This window comes from Passer domesticus, chromosome 2, assembly GCF_036417665.1.
Source record: "Passer domesticus isolate bPasDom1 chromosome 2, bPasDom1.hap1, whole genome shotgun sequence".
Lineage (NCBI taxonomy): Eukaryota > Metazoa > Chordata > Aves > Passeriformes > Passeridae > Passer > Passer domesticus.
Window position 1 is genome coordinate 122752358 of NC_087475.1, and position 16978 is coordinate 122769335.

A 16978-nucleotide genomic window follows, 5' to 3' on the forward strand; every position below is an offset into this window, starting at 1 on the left:
TCTCTGAGCATTGTTGTTCAGAGGAAAGCCAGGCTGGCACACATCACGGGCAGACAGCCACGTGTGACACACTGGTGCCACATGTTCCCTGGAAAGGGCCCTGCCTCTTGCTCCAGGCAGAGAAACAACACATCCTATCCAATTTTATGGCCATTTTTGAGTGCCAGCCATGGAGCAGTGGTGCAAGGGAAAGGCAGCAGCAGGGCCAAACTGGTGTCCAGCTTCTGGAATTCCTCACGTGTCATCTGCAGGGTTGTGAGGTGGAGCTGAGCTGCAGAGAGTCTGCCTGCTACTATTGGTGTTGCTGCTTTCCACTTGCATTTGAGACCAAAAGCTCTGGGCTGCTCTGCTGCTTGTTCTGCTCCTGTGCTTTGGGCTCCTCAGGCAAACACAAGTCTGTGTGGAGCTGCAGAAGGGAAGCCTCTCAGGCAGCTGTGGCTGGAGCACGGGCAAGGGGAGGCTTTACAAAGCATTAGAAACATGTGTTAAAGCCTGTCCAGTCTGTGGCCATTTGGATCAGCTTGTGACACGCTGGCACTGTCCTCCAGCTGCTGCAAGCAAAAGCAGGAGGCAGGTGCCAAGCCCTGGAGCCCTGCAGTCCCCTGTGCCAGGAGGCTGAGGTGACAAAAGCCAGCTCAGGGCAGAGTCATTAGTTAAATTTCCTGCTGGCATTCCCTGCCACGGATGGCTCAGAGCTGCAGTCAGCTCTTCCTTGGCTCCCTTCCCCAGGGGCACACGTCCCAGGGCCATGGGGAGCACAGCCCCTACCAGTGCTGTGCGTGCAAGAAAAGGGCTCTGCCCTCCCTCCATCCCTGCAGGGACCCCACAGCTGCCAAACTTGTGGACAGAATAGGATAAAACCTGCCTGAAATGCTCCCAAACCACACAGACATTCTTTCCTGTCTCTTAGGTTCTACGGTAGCAGCTGTAGCTCCAGATTTCCATACATGGCTCTAGCCAAAGCCAGACCTCCAGACTCTTTCCTTGAATGGTTAGCAAGTAGAGAGACTTCTCAGAAATGCATTGCAAGTGTTAAGTTCCTCCACAATTGACTCTGGCATGTTGGGGACCTCTTTCCCATCAGGGTTTGAGTGATCCTTGTTTTCTCACCCCAGGCAGAGCCTGGGCACAGCAGCAGGGGATCTCTCCTGCCTCTCCCAGGTGCCCCAGAAGTTCTGGGCTCCACCTGCCCCTGGCTGCCAGGGGCTCCCCTCTTGTGTCCTTGAACAAAAGATGGCAATTCCCAACTGTGACATCAGCCCAGAGGTCTCTCCAATTTTTGTGGAATTCAGGAGGTTGATGCCAGCCAAGGGACTGCCGTGTTGGACGTGTCAGTGCTAGGAAAGCAGTGCCTTGCTTTCACTGCCAAATGCATGACCCTGTTCTAAGGCTGCCACCAGAGAGGCTGGTGCTAGAAAAAACCTCCTCCAGCCAAATAATCCCACTCATCTGTCTGTCAGGAGAGGAAAGAAAGCAGCAAAACACTTTGGGATGCCAGCCAGGCAACTGTCATAGAGCAAACAGCTGCCTGGCTCTCCCCCAGAGACAAAAACACAGCAGCCTTGGCACAGGGACTAGGAGGATGCAGTGTGAGCCAAGCAACAAGCGAGCATTGCTTGGTCCTTGGTGTTTGGGGGAAGCACTGTGCTCTTCCAGGTGCTGCTGTACCCCCAGGTGAACATCCAATAACAGAATCATATCAGTGCCAAGGCAAATCCCTCCCTCCCTCCCTTGTGCCCTGACAGGGCTCTGAGGAGCCATGCAGAGAGTCAGGCAGCCTTTGTGGGGCTCCTTGTCTCTCCCAGCCAGGAGAGACACAGGCAGCAATCCCAGGGGTCATACCTCCTAAGGAGAGGGTAAGCCTGGGCATCAGCTCCTCTACTAAACAACAAGAGTGGGAATGGCAGAGCAGCCCCAGTGCTTCCTGCACCAAAGCCTCCTCCAAGGCTGAGGGCCTCCTGCAGCAACTGCAGCTGCTGAGGAACCAGGAGGCAAGGGGCAAGCACCCCCGAGGCAAGCAAGTCCCAGCAACTTAGAGGATCATGCCCTCTAGGACACGCTGCTCCACAGGGGATGGGGTGGAGGAAAGGTGGCCAACCCAAACCAGCTGCCATCCTTGTGTCTTCCTGCAGGCTGGTTGCCTCTTTTCCTGGGGAAAAGCCAGGAGCAGCCAAGAGTTCTTCACGTGCCTCCCGAGTAAGTGCTTTACTAGAACTCAGACAACAAAGGATCAGTGCTTCTGGAGGCCAGGCAGCAGCAAGGCACTCATCTTTCATCAGCCTCTGGTCTCCCACAGCTCTAATTGACCTCAGCAGAACACAAAGATGCAGTGCACTTTAAAGGAAAAAATCACGCCTCTGTGTTATCCCAGCTATTCCCAGGAGAGGTTATAGCCACAGAAATGTGGTTTTTCACACGTATCCACAGGAGGTTTGCGCCCACAAAGACATTTCTGTTGGGTTTCTGGCTGATACCAAATGCATCCTCTTTGATGTGCACTTTTGGGTCAATGCACACCAACATCCTCCAGGTCCTCTTTCATCCTGCAGGAGCCAGGGAAGCACTTCTGATGGGAGAACTCATTTTAAAATGACTCCAGAAAGCTGATGTGTGTCTGTACTCTGTACCCCTGGGAAAATGGGACCCAGCAGACATTCCCAGGAGGTTTGCTGCTGCTCCTGGCTTTTACTCCTTGCTTGGCATTTTTTCCCATTGCCTGAGACCTCCCTGTCACAGAGGAGGTTTGAAGCCCTTCAGCTTCGAGCAATGCCAGCTGAATATTGAGGCTGATTTTCTTTATATAGATGCTGTTTTTCTCTTTCTATTAGTGGTCTCTGGAAGCTCCCGGGCCAATTGTTTGAGAGCAGATTTTTTAGCTGCATGTGACAGTAAGGAGAGAAAATATGCTAATACATTCCCAACACGGGAAGAGAAATGCCAGGTTGTGGGAAAGGCAGCAGCCCTGCAAGGAGAAGCAGCTTTGCACAGGCAAGGAGAGCAGGTCACCATCATGCTGGCTGCACACCTGGCTAGGAGGGGGCCAGGCTGGCTGAGCTTTCAAGAAAAGTGTGGCTTTCCCTGGTGCAAAGAGTGGATTTGTCATGGAATGAGCGTGGAGGCGTGAGGGAACAACAGACCCTCCTGGTGAGCTTGCTTGGTCTCATCCCTCGTGGCTGTAGGCACTGGAGTGAGGCACAGCTGGTGACAGGATAGTGGGAATGCCTCATGTGCACAGCTGGGGATGGCACCTGACATCATTTCGGGCTCAAAGGAGGGAAATGCTTATTCCCTGCACCTCCGAAAGGCAGCACTGAGGTGGAGATTAGCTGCTGGGGGAGGGTGAAATCAGACAAGAGGTTTCTGGACAGCTTTGGGGGTCAGATGGCTGTTGGGAGAAGGAAAATTGTAGGCTGAACTTTCCCCACACCTCCTTGGCTGCGTGTAATTCACAGAAACCTGAATCTTCACAGACTTCCCAATCGGATAATCCACGGGTTACATGCATGGAAGCACACCGACTTCTCCTCTGGTTTCAAGGAATCCAAAAGGTGAAATTGATTCTGCATATGCTGGGGAGTAGTGAGTGCAGGATGTCGTGTTTTCAAGCCCTGCCTACGTCTTGTTTACCGTTCCAGCCCTGGGAAGCACTCCTCATTGAAAAGCTCTTCTTCCCTCACATCTTCATTCATCAAGCCAGCTGTCGACAGAAGCCTGTAAGCAAAAGCTCAACCACAGCAGTGGGCTTGGGAGACTGCTTTATTTTTAGAGAAAAAAAGACCCTAAAAACTTAAAACAACCATATTCCTCTGGAGAACTGACTCTAGAACCATTACGAGTAAAAGCTGCCTTGAAATAAAACCATTTTTAATGACGGCATTTAGCAGCAGTTTCAAGAGCCCAGTACTCTCACAATTTAATCAGAGGGGAATGCATTTTTGGGGAAGGCATTCAGGGCCAGTGAAGGGCTCCAGGGTAAGCAGCATAACTGGCCTTAGTTTGCTCACAGCAATCTGTGATGCCTTTGCTCACAGGACCCAGCATTTCCCCTCTGGCTCCGCATAATGCACCGAGATCTCCGATTCCTAAGTGGTTTGCAGTGCACAGTTCTTTTTTCTCAGTAACTCTCTCATTATAGGCCAATTTCAACTTATAAATTCATTTATAAGCCAGTCCATTTGTGCAGACCGTCTTGCTGGAGGCAGACTTCTGCCCTTCTCCATCTCCCTCGCTCCCTGCTTCACTGGAGCCTCTAATAAGGCTGTGTGAATCCGGGACATCCCTTGTCGGCTGAGGCTGGGGCCAGGCCCGGCCTCACCCAGCAGATGTGGACAAATTCGGCAAGGGGCAGTGCAGCTGTAACTGGGGGGGTGTTCTTGCTGCCCAGCTAGGGTGCAGGCAGTAGAGGGGATGGTGGTTTTTGCAAACTCAGCCGTGCCCGGCCCCTGCTGCCAGATCACGAGTCAGGGATGTGCTCCTCAATGTGTGCTCACCTTGCTGCTGCTCCTTCCTTCCCAGAGGGAGCAATGCCAACCCCAGGACACCCCCCAGCATGGGGGGGCCACCTGGCAGAGGAAGAACTTGCTTAAGTACACTCCATCATTCCCAGGACTCTCCCTATCCCAGTGGCCCTGGGATGCCTTCCCATTGTTAAGGCAGCTTCAGAGCATAGGTCAAGAGTGCCTGGACAGCAAACCAGGGACTGGGAGAGGAGTGGCCACCACCTTTGGGCAAGGAATGACATGAGAAAGGGAAAGGACATGAAGGAAACCCAGCAGCAGGAAAGTTGACCTTGCCAGGCCCAAGAAAAAGCAGGCACCTTCTCCAAATGGGAATGGCCCCAGCCCCTCGGCTAAACCCAGTGAACCAGTGAGGGGTCACCAGGCTGACCCTAGCTGGAAGCTGGCTCCAGATCCATAAAAATGGGCCATCATTCACCTTTGCCACTGTGCTACTGAGGACACACTGGCTGCAAGACAGTGACCAGGAGGAGGAGGAGGAGGAGAGGATGAAGTAACAAGCAACAGGACAAAAGGAAATGGCCTCAAGTTGCATGGGGGGGCAGCTTTAGGGAAAGAGTCAGGAAGACTGGAAAGACTTACCTGGGTGGCGAGGAAAAGCCTGGTTAAGAGGGGTGAATTCATTCCATGGACAAAACATGGCGAGTGCCAGGGAAGGTGCCTGTGCCAGGCCAATCTCACAATGTTGGGAGCTTCCCATGTGTGGAGATATGAGGCTTGGCTCCATGTTTTTAGAAGGCTGGTTTATTATATTATGATATATATTATATTAAAGTACTACATTAAAAGTATGCTAAAAGAACAGAGAGAAAAGATCTTCAGAAGGCTTGAAAGAACAAGAATAGAATGCATAACAAAATCTTGTGACTCTCAGAGTCCGATGCAGCTGCATCTGTGATTGGCTCTTAATTAGAAATAACCAACATGCACCAAGCACAGTTGCACCTGTTGCATTCCACAGCAGCAGATAGTTATTTTTTTACACTTCTTTCCTGAGGCTCCTCAGCTGGGAAAAAATCCTAGCAAAGGATTTTTCATGAAATATCATGGTGACGCACAACCATCACACGGTGATCATATGGTGATCACACACTAATCAAGAGCTTATCAGGCCCCAATAATCTGAGATGGTGAGTCGATACCCAGGCTGTGCCCGGCCTGGGAGCCAGGAGAGCCCCTTCCCAGGGAGGGAGGTCAGACCCTGGAGCGGGCTGTCCCGGGAATCGCCATCCCTGGATGCGCGCCCGCTTTAGCGCTGGAGCTGCGGCCGGGCTCGGCGACCTTACCGCTCCTTTCCAGCCTAAAGGACCCCGCGATTTGGGGATCTCCGGCTCCAGCCCGGGCTCTCCGTGTCCCGGGAAGCCCCAGCAGATGGTGCCAGACTGTCAGGAACCCTCCGGGAGCCCGCCCGGCTCTCCAGCCAGCGCTCCCTGGCCAGCGGCTCCTTGTTCCCAGCGTTTTTATTTTCCGCCGCGGTGTTTGCTCCTCAGAATGGCCAGAGCAATGCAATTCCCCCCCTCCCTTCTCTTGGCCGACTTTGCTTTGGGCAATTTGTCTCGATCCTCGGTGTAAAATTTTCCTTTGCGCCATTTCATCCTATTATTCCAGAATAAATCAGCATCATTTCCATGTCAAATGCCAGCAGAGGAGGGAGAGTTTCATTGCTAAGCCAGTTCAGAGACTTTCCCCTGTGCTCAGGCATGGGGACAACAGGCCCTCCCTGCTGACCACAGGGCTCCCAAGGCTTTTTAGAGGTATCTCAGGCAGCAGTGATGCTCTCCCAAACCTTTCTGTGAGCAGGACTGTGCCAGGGGCTGGTGGAGATGCAGGAAGCTGTGCCATCTCATGGACAAGCTGCCTGGGAAGCCACACAGGGGTGTTTCAGGGACAGCCAGGGGACAACCAGCTACCTCCATCCCCAGCACTGGTCTGGCAGCACTCCTCAGACCCCAAAAATCAGGATGTGTGTCCCCAGGGAACTGCACACCAGGGATGGAAAATGCTGACCTCAAGCACCCACACGGGCTTTGGTGCTCCCAGCTGGTGGTGATGCAGTCACAGCTCAACAAAAGTCAGCTTTTAAATTACAGAGCAGAGAGCCCACCCATTCCTCATGTACACCCAGCAGCTGAGGTCACCTACATTTTATTAAAAACCATGACAACATGCTCCAGGTGAGCCCTGTGAGCAGGGCAGAGCTGAGTGAGCAGAGCCCCTTGGAAGGCAGGCTTGGGACCAAGAGCCAGTGCTCCAGGAGGAGACTCAGTGCTGGAGCCTGAATGTGGGAGCTGCCAGGCAGAGAGCTGCCTGCCCAGCTTTTCTTTGCCTGGCAAGTGCCCTCACCTTCCCCTCCACTCCAGGGAATTGTATCACCAAACCCTGCTCTCTGCCCTGAGAGCTTGTCCCAAACCTGCTGGAGCAGTTTTTGCATGCTGAGGAGCTTTCCCAGAATGACAACCAAGCTGCTGCTGGAATGGCCAAGGAGCACAACAGCTCCTGTCACACACAGGAGGCTCCCTGGCCTCCGTACACACTCCCAAGCATCACCATCCCAGCCCTCTCCTCCAGCAGGAATTCAGCTCTGTGTCTCCAGCCCCTCCAGCCTTCACCTCAGGATGCAGCTACCTCACCTCTCCCCTGCCTTGCACTCTGCAGGCACGAGCATCCATTAGGCTTTCCTGCTTTTTGGGGCAATGCAGGTGCTTTATAAACATCCCTGTCTCTCCAGGAGGTTGTGCCAGTGGTGCCTCTGGCTGCCAGGGTCTCTGCCCCACGCCTGGGGTCTCTCCCTGCCCTCCAGCCCCTCCTGGCTGACACATCTGGCCAAGCCTTGGCAGCTGCAGCCTGTGCACGTCTGTGTGTCCGTGCAGCAGGCAGGCAGTGCCCCCCCAGCAGTGCTCTGAGGTGTTTGCTGCCAGCCTCAAAAGCTTCCCTCGATGAAGCCTCTCTCCAGACAAGAATTCCATGCTGGTTTCATGAGTAAGGAGGCCTGAGAGAGCGTTTTGCCCCTCCCCATGGATGTGTTCTCACTGTCCTTTCTTCAAGTTGCAAGGAAATTTGATGGAAAGGGTTGCAGTCTCAGCTATATTAAGGTCCCCCTGACTTACATCTTATATTTCCACAAATGTGAGTAAGCAGATCGAGGATTGAGACCCCCACCATCACCCTGGCCTTTGCTCAGCTGCCACCAGGCAGCTACAGCTCTCCAGGGCACAGTTAAGCACGTCCTCCCTCCCCACAGGGGCATTTTTAATCAGAGGCTCCAGTTTGTTCATTTCTCTCTGGGTCAGTGCCACCAGTGGGGCCCTCAACCACAAACCATGACCTCTGTGTTGCAGTGAGAAAAGGTGAGACATCACCCAGCAGGAAAACACTCAAGCTTGAACGTTGCCACAGCAGAGGAATCGGGAGCAGAAAAATTGAGGACACCAGTGTGATTTCACATATTTAACTTCCTGATAATTCCCTCTGTCTGCATTACCTCTCAGCTTCCAAATCCTCACTTTTGTTCTGGGAGAGGGAGATTTCTCTCAAGGCTTTAAATCTGGGGATTAGGTTCCTAGGAAATGCCTGTGCAGGTCACACTGATAGGCTGTCTAGTCTGATCTGCCACTGTAGCCATGGAAAGAGCACACAGGGTCGACCACTCCTGGGTTCTGTCCCCACCACCCTCTCAAACCTACAGGTGTGACAGGGCACTGCCCATCCCCTGGAGTACCCCAGTCCTGAGCCTGTTGTTCTCAAATGCCTCTCACCCTGCCCAGACCTGCTGGGGGCAGAGGGCCAGGTGGCCAGGACCTGCTGCCTGAAGATGTGCTTCCTCTTGTAGCTTCTTCCAAAGATGTGTGGGAGTTTCTGTGTCTCACAGTGGCTCTGCTGCAGGGTTGGGTGAACAACTCCCTGGTTACTGCCTGTAGGCTTAGCAAACCTCGTTTGTATTCCTAGACAGCCCCATCCTCTTCAAAAACTGAAGTATTTTCACATCCCTCAGCTTTCAAAGGACACAGTTAGGGTCATGTGAGCCTAAGCTGCATCCCTGAAAGTGCCAATATAACCATATCTAATTCCCTGCCCTTGCCTTAGTATTCAGGTAGTGGCCCCAGGTTGAAGGCAAAGAACATATCCAAGGTGACCAACGAGAAACATCTGTGGAGATGTGAGAGGACTCAGCCTGAAAATCACTGTAGAAACTGGTGCAGGTCTGGCATGCACCCATCAGCGTTAACCAGGAGACACTCCAGGTCTAGCACATGAGTCTTTGACTGTGAGGACATAGAAGGTTTTAAAAGAAGTGAGATAAAGCCATTCTGAACACTGCTGCAAGACTGGAAGTGTGGCAAGAACAGCTTGTGCTGGTGCAGCATGATTTCAGCTGCTTGCAGTGTGTCAAGGTTTCACATCACACCACAGGGCTCTCTCATCACGTGTGGCCTGACATTTCTAGAGCAGGCAAAGGCAGTAGTGAACATTAGTGCATACAGAATATGCTGGAGATATTGTCTGGATCTCCAGATGGGTTACACGAGGCAATTATGAAACTCTGAGCTGGCTAGATTTCTATGACAATGACAAGCAAGAAAAAAATTCAGTAGCTTGTTGGCTTTTCCCTGCACCTCAGGCCTTTGAAGGGACAGAGGTCACTTCACAGAGGTTCTTTCCTGGACAATCTTCAAAAGTTTTTGTCCTTCCTTGATGGGAAGTGATATCCTTGATAAGGAGACAACTCTATCACCAGGAAACCTCTTTTTCCAGGCTGATATTTAAACAAAGGTGTTTCATGTGTATGCAGGGTGTGGGAGAGAAGCAGAGGGGTCAAGGAGAGGTGTTTGTGCAGGGCTGGTAGGAGAGATTCACCCTGGCACTGAAAAGTAAATGTGCACGACACAGCTGAAGGCAAGCTTGCGTGTTAACAAAGAGGAGCACAAAATGAGATGAAAAGTGAGCTAAGGAATACAAACACCAGGGAGCTGACAGCACTCAAAGACGTGGTGAGATCCCACAGCAGCCGCTCCGCCATCTGTGGCCACGCTGTGTGCTGCTGTGCCCGGCCTTGCTGGGACAAACCTGCCTTGACAGGGAACACCCTGCATTCCCTTGCCTCTTGCAGTGCTTTATCTTGTCACATGAAGGTGCTGCAGGAGCTGGGACCCAGCACCAGGCTCCAGGAGTTGTGGCCAGCAGAATCCCCCTACACCTGCTGGCACCACCCTGGGGGATTCAAGCTTCCCTGGGAATTCATGAGGCCTGAGGATCTGAGTGGCTCCAACACTGAAAGGTTTTTAGAACACTTGCAGCCAGAACTGTGGCCAGAATGCTGCACTTGGGAAAGCTTCGGGAAAAAAACATCCCAGAGTCATGTCAAAATTATATTAAAAACCCCCAAACTTTTGTAACTTGTCAAGTTCCAAATTAGCCATCTCTCCAGCTCAAAGCATTTGAAATCCTCTCCTGTCCTTGGAAGGGGAGCACCCCAGGGAGAAGCAGATCAAGAAATCCTTAGAAGCACTACGGAAGCCTCAGCAGGGATCTACCTTCAAGGGCATGGGATAAACCAGCAGGTCTCAGCCTGAGGGCAGTGGTCAAAATGAGTGATGTTCTCTGAAGCCCAGAAGAGGGACCTGAGCTGTCAGTGTGTGCTGTGCATGCCATGACCACCAGCCTGCCCAGGATCAGCCCAGGCTCCTCTCAGGTTCCACATGAAGGGCACCACTGAGCTGCTGAGCACCTCATCACTGCTGGCCCAGCTACCAATGTCTTCAGTGGAGAGAGGTTTTCTGTACCGACACACAGATTTCCCACTCCACAGCCACAGACATTCACCCCTTTCCTTGAAATAGATTTGTATGCTGAAGCTGAGGAGGTTTGCAAACCAAAACGAGCAGGGCACCTCTGGCCTTGGTGCAGCACATGGCTGATGGCCAGCAGGGTGTCAGACTGGCAGAGAGGTGAAGGCTGTCATTGCCTGACACTCGAACAGCTCGTGATTTACCTCGTGCTCACCCGAATTCAGGCTACTGCAAATCATAAACACACAACCTCAGCCAAAACTGAGGGATTTGAAGGAACTTGGGAAACTCAGGGGCAGCAGAAAATCTGGGGCCAGAGCAGAAGCACTACATACAGTTCACCTTGCCCATGTGTAAGTCAGCCATAACCCAAGTACAGAAGCCCAGGGGTCCCGATGAGCAGCTCAGGGTGGGGAGAACCCCACATCCACATGCTCCCCCCACTCACAAGAGTGACAACACCACCACAGCAGAGATGGCAGGAATAAGGTGGAAAAAACCATTTTTCATGGCCTTGACAGTGACCCAGAGTCCCACCACAAGAGGAATTGCTTTGGAAAGCACTCTCGCTGGGGATTTATGGGCGAACATGACTGTATATTTTACAGTACATTCTTATGGCCTCATCGGTCAATAATCTGCATTTAACTCAGTCCCTTCAGAGTGTGATGGGCCATAACGCTTGTGAAGCAGCTGCTACATGCTGAAATAATAATCAAGGAAGCAGAGGGCAGAGCTGATAATTGACTCTGCTAATGTGCAAGTCGGGACTTTGAGTTATTGATCAGCTGTGCTTCAGTGGCTCAGCAAGAGCCCAGTCCTCTATGCTTGGAGGTTATCAACGCAGATGTTACCAGGAAGGGGGTAATCTCTTCCCCTTTATGCTGCTTTTTTGGGTTGTCTCCTCTTCTGGATTTTTTTCAGCATTTCCCCTGGGACTGGTCTAGCACAGACCCCTGAAAGTGCCTGGCAAAGCAGTCTTGTCCCCACATCCAGCCAGATCTTCAGCATGAGGGACATAAACACACAGTGCTGAGGAGACAACAACTTTCATCCCTCAATACCTCTTTATAGCACCATCCTGGGCACAGGTACCCCTTTGAATCCATTGCTTCCTCTTCAGGTCTCCCACCTCTCCTCTTTCTGGAGTGACCTTCTTGATCTTCGCTGCAGCTTTGGCATGTTTTATCCCTGTCCCCAGAGGATGCCATGGCTGATCAAGGCATGTCACTAACACCTCATCCCACACCAGCACTGACCACCTGCTCTTCCATGTCCTGGCCAGTGTCAGAGCCACAGTGATGAGCTACTTCCTCTGATGCTGGTGTGACATCTGCAGTTGAATGTGTACTTGCAAAAAGCCTGCCAAAAAAGGTAACTGAGTTGTGTCAGGCAGTTCTTTTCAGCTGGTTCACTGGTTTGTTCAAAGACTTGCATGAATGCTGGAAATGTGGTTTCCTTTTGCAGAATCTCTGCAGGTTGCACCTCCAAGCAGTCTTACCCATGTAAGCTTCATGGCCAATTCTCCTAATTTGCTAGGCACTGCGTTCATTTGCATGCATGTCAAAGAGACCTGTAATTCTCCAGATCAGCCCAAGAGCTGACAAAAATGTGAGTAAAACATTGTCTTTTTTTTTCCCTTTCTATTTTTTTAAGTGTGTATGGGGCTCTTTTTTCTTCAATGGGAGAAATATTTCTATTTGAGATCTGGCCCTTTCATCCTCATGCTCCCCAAGACCTCTTGGCTGTACACCATCATGACCTGGAAGCTTAATGATACTTACTGGTTGCTCCAGCTCCTCCTCTCTCAGTCTCTCATGCTATTTGCTCCTGGTGCAGAAAAGGGCAAGATCTGAGTAAGCACCTCCAGAGCCATCTTCATAGTGGATACTGATGTGAAGGAATTATTCAGCTCTTGAAGAACATATTTAGTTTCCTAAATTGCTCTATTTTAAGTACAGGTGACTCAATCCTCAAATATTTAAACAGACTTCCCAATATATGGGTTACTTGGGAAATCAATGTTCTTACACCTCTAGGTTTCTGCATGCTTAAACTCATTTTGATCTTCTAAGACTGGTAAAAAATGTTGTCCAATGAAGAGCATGAAAAGCTAGCTTAGTCTGAGTTGTCCAAAACCAGTTGTGAGATTCTTTGAGCAAGTGCTTTCAGAACAGTCTAAGGATTGGGTGGAGAAAAGTAAAAGAAGATTCAGTGACTGAAAGTTAGAGTCAGAAAAGCCGTGTCCTCTTAGCTGGGGAAGGTAATTATCCAGTGTAGTTCACTCCAAGAGCAGGGCTTGAGACTCTCCATCTTAACTTCTCTATCACTATTGAGACCTAACAGGAGGCATCCAAGTGAAAAGCCAAAACATTCTGGCAGCTTTGCAACGCTAACCAAGACCCAAAAGCTGCAGGCTCTCAGTACAAGCTTTTAACAGGTGCCCGAGAGAGATGTGACACGTGGCTGGTAACGGGGTGGGGAAACAGCCACAATGCTGAGCTGCCTGTCAGGTGGCAGCTGCAAGTCCCACCACAAGTGACAGCTGGTGGTGGTGGCAGCTGGTGGCACTGGATGTGAGTCTAAGCTGCTCTCCAGCTCCTGGCACACAAAAGGCTGTGTCAGCCCCAGCTGGGTGACAAGCCCCTGAGCAGCACTGTGGTGCCCAGACGTGTCCAGGGCTGGTCACTGGCCCAGGGGACACAGGACTTCTGCCTGGCAGGGCAACAACCATGTGTGTTTATTGTGAGCCCAGCCACAGTGAGAGCCAGGGGCTGCAGGATGGAGACTGGGCAACAACCATGTGTGTTTATTGTGAGCCCAGCCACAGTGAGAGCCAGGGGCTGCAGGATGGAGACCGTGCCTCACACTGTGCCCACCCTGACCCAGAGGAACTTCCTCTCAGCTCTGGGTTGAGCAGATGCTCTTCCAGGCCTAGACAGAGCCCTGCTCAAGGCCAACGAAGTACTTCACTCTTGTGATTGCTCGTGAGGCTGGAGGTAACACTGATTTTCAGATATGAACCCCTTCAGCCTGTCAGGTTCCTGCTGGTAATAATGTTGGTTTTGACCCCCAGACCAAAAGCCCACTGATTCTTTCAGATGTTGATTTCTTCTACTTCTGCCATGGTTTGGTGATTTTCAGCATCTTGAAGCAACAAACCATGGTTTTAATTTGAGTTTCTTGTAGATCTCCCTGCAGCCTTCCTCTCCATTTCTTAACCAGACACCAGAAACAGGCTCTCATTTCCTTGGATCTCTCCTTACTGCTCTGTGGGTCATGGCTCTGGGGCCACTGTCACGGGTCCTTAAGCCACCCTTTTTCACTTCCTCCTGAACAAGATGCAAAAACAGAGGCTCATCCTCTTTCATTTCAAAGGAAAAGATGGGATTCAAGAGCCAGCTGAGCTGGTAACAGCTCTTGGACTTCAGGGGGAAGTCTGGCACTCCTCCCTGCCCACCATCCTACCTCTTTGAGGGGAGGACAGCACAGGTTGCATCCCCCAAAATCTCACTGCAGAGTCCAAGCATTGCTTCCATCAGGGGATAGGTGTCCAGTGGAATCTGTTTCCCCTCTGTCTGCAGAAGAGGAGCAGGACAGCTCCCAGTTCAACCCACTGGATGCTGTGGGATGTGCCTGTTTCCAACAGCACTTCTCACTTTCCATGTTGTCTTTGCAGCCAAATTTATCTATTGCCAGATGTTGCTTACCTTGCTGAGTCTGCAGCTCATGCAGGTGTCAGATTTTCATATGGATTTGTAGCAAAAAAGTTGACAAGCCTCTTGCAGGTTTGCCGTCACTGGCAGGGTGCTGATTTGCAGCAAGGCGAAAAACAGGAAGGCTCTTGTTCCCCTCGCTCCCATGATGCATGAAAATCTAAGAAAAAGTCAGCCAGGCAGGAAAGTGATGGCTCCATATGGAGGTTTAGGATGCCAGGGGTCAGCTCTGCCACGCAGAGACGTGGAAGATGGGGATTTTGGAAAAGAAAAATGCCATTTTACAAGCATCAGGAAAATGCTTTCCAAATGCCCATGCCAGCTGGACAGAGCCTTGCCTGGAAGAGGTGTAGATACAGGGCCTGCAGCAGCAGGCAGCAGATTTGCAAGGCAGAAGCCACAGCGTGCGTGTTGTCGGCCTCCCCCAGCCCCTCACTTCCCATGGGAAAGGAGAAGCTGCTTCCCTGCAGGGCTGGGAGGTGACACATCATGGTGCCTCGGGGTTCCTGTGGCATCAAAATCCTCCTGAGCCACGTTGCAATTGCTTTGCCCACCTTCAGTGTGCAAACAAACCCTGGCACCCATGGCCAGCTCCCCTCTCTGCTGGGGGATCTCAAGGTCTGCAGATCCTTCAGTATGAGGAAAAACTGAAGTAATTAGGTTCTTTTCTTCTTGGAGAAGGCTTGGGAAGAAGCCTCATCACAGTTTTCCAGAACCTAAAGGGTGACTACAATTTAGACAGAGGTTCTCTCTTTACAAGAAGCCACATGGAGAGGGTACAAGTTGGGTACAAGTTGTAGGAGGAGAGATTTCATCTTGATATAACAAATATGTTTTTTTACAGTGAGAACAATCAATCACTGGAATGTCTCGTCAGGGATGTGGTGGAGCCTCATCACTGGAAGTTTTCAAGATGTGACTGGACAGGGTGCCAGAGAATCTCATCTACACTCTCTCTTTCCTATGAAAGGTTGAACAGTTGATCTTTTGAGGTCTCTTCCAGCCTGGGCTGTTCTGTGCTTCTGACACTGGTCCCATCTCCAGACCCCAGCTTCCCTCCAGGTCCTTGCCCCTCCTGACCCCTGTGCAGGTTCCCTCCTGGACAATTTTCCTGCTACTCAGGGACACTGCCTCCACCCATCCCTGCTGGAATTCCCTCCCCTGACTCCTACTAGAGGGAATCATGGCTCTGCCCTGACCAGAGAGCATATGCCCTTGACAGGAGAAGCATTATCTCTGCTTGCAGACCCCTTTTCTGCTTCTTTTCTTCTGCAGAAGAATTTGGTCCTTTGCTTCTCCTTTCACCTCCTCCTGAAAAAGCAGAGAATGAAAGGAGAGACAAACCTGCCACTTTGTTATCCCTAATCAGAAGGGTGGAGGGAGTGGAAGAGGAGGTATTTAAGAATGCACCTGAAGGATTTTAGATATCCCACCCACATCCCCATTCAGCTCTTGGATCCAGAGTGTCATTTATCCCAATCTGCGCCTTTGCACTTGGCAGCAATCACCCTTTGCATGAGATCACACAACTCCTACACCCACAGCAGCACACAAATCACCAGTCCCAGGCCTGTCCCAAATAAATCACAGCTAATCTATTTATTGTAGAGGAAGGGGCACAAATCACTCATAGACCAAAGGGACCAGGGAAGTGTAAAACATGCTCAACATGGAAATACAGACTGCAGCTCCCAGGATTAGAGAGATGGTGGTGGTGGTTACCAAATGGATTTCCCATATCTGTGTGTACACATTCCCACTACCCAAAATGCCCTGCCTGAATTTGGAAACAGGTCTCCTCCAGCTCAGCAAGAAACATTTCTACACTGGAGCCTCTGACCTCTGTCATATCAACAGGGATATTGTTCTAGATGCTTCATCCCACACTATGGCATCTGCAAATGGGATGGAGACAGAAATGTCTGATCCAAACCTGAGCCAACTGCCTCAATGGTTCAGAATGAATTTTTGGTCTTAATCCATTGGTAAAAGCTGGACAGTCCAGACTGCCTTACCAGCCTGCTAACGAAGCAAGTGCACCAAGGAGAGAAATATGAATCCCGTTTCTGTGCCAAAAGTGAATTCAATTTTGTAGAGAAACTGCATATTCAGTACAGCACATCCAGTGATCTCTCAGCTCCAGTCTGCTCTTTTCCTTCCCTAACAGGATTTTCCCAGCACTACTTACCTCATCAGCCTTTCATTGGGACTGAGCCAGGAATCCCAGACAATCTGTCCTGTTGCCTCCAAACAACTTTCTGTCTGTCACTAACAGGTCTGCAGCATCCATATGTCCTGCAGCCTTCAGTGCTAAAAACAGTCTTAATCTCCTTCCTCAACACCAGTTATCAAAATATCTGTGGCAGAAATAGATGCTAAATTTCAGATCATTAGCAGAAAACAGAACCAATTATGAAAAAAATAGCCAAGAGTAAGAGATCTTGTACTGGATTAAAAATAGATTGGTTTTATCCATTCTCATTGCTTCAACTGAGCATGCAAACTGCAGGCTTTGCAAGTTCAAAGGGGAGATGTGCCTGGCTTGGGGGCCAGCAGAGCTGGTCTGTGTGGGGATGTACTCACCTGGCTCAGGTCTGAAGCACTGAGGAAGGTGTGTGCAGCTCCACAGTTTGTGTTCTGGGCCTGGGATGCCTGGCAGGGGCACCTGGGCAAGCCTAGATGGGGAGTGGGCAGGGCTGGCTTCTGCACTGGGTGCCCGTTTCTGCTGGGCATGTGGGGCCAGAGGTCTGAGGAGGCAGCAAAAAGGGAGAAAAGGTGCTTTTCCCATGCAAATCTGTTCAATATTTTGGTCTCTGACACAGGTCATGGCCTCCTCAGGGATTTGAAATCATCTGAGAAGAAAAGCTGTCCATTAGGCTCCCCTCAGTGGTTTTGCTGCAGGAATGTAATATCCTTTGACAGCATCCTTTCCTCACACCTGGAAAAGCTTGAAGCTGTA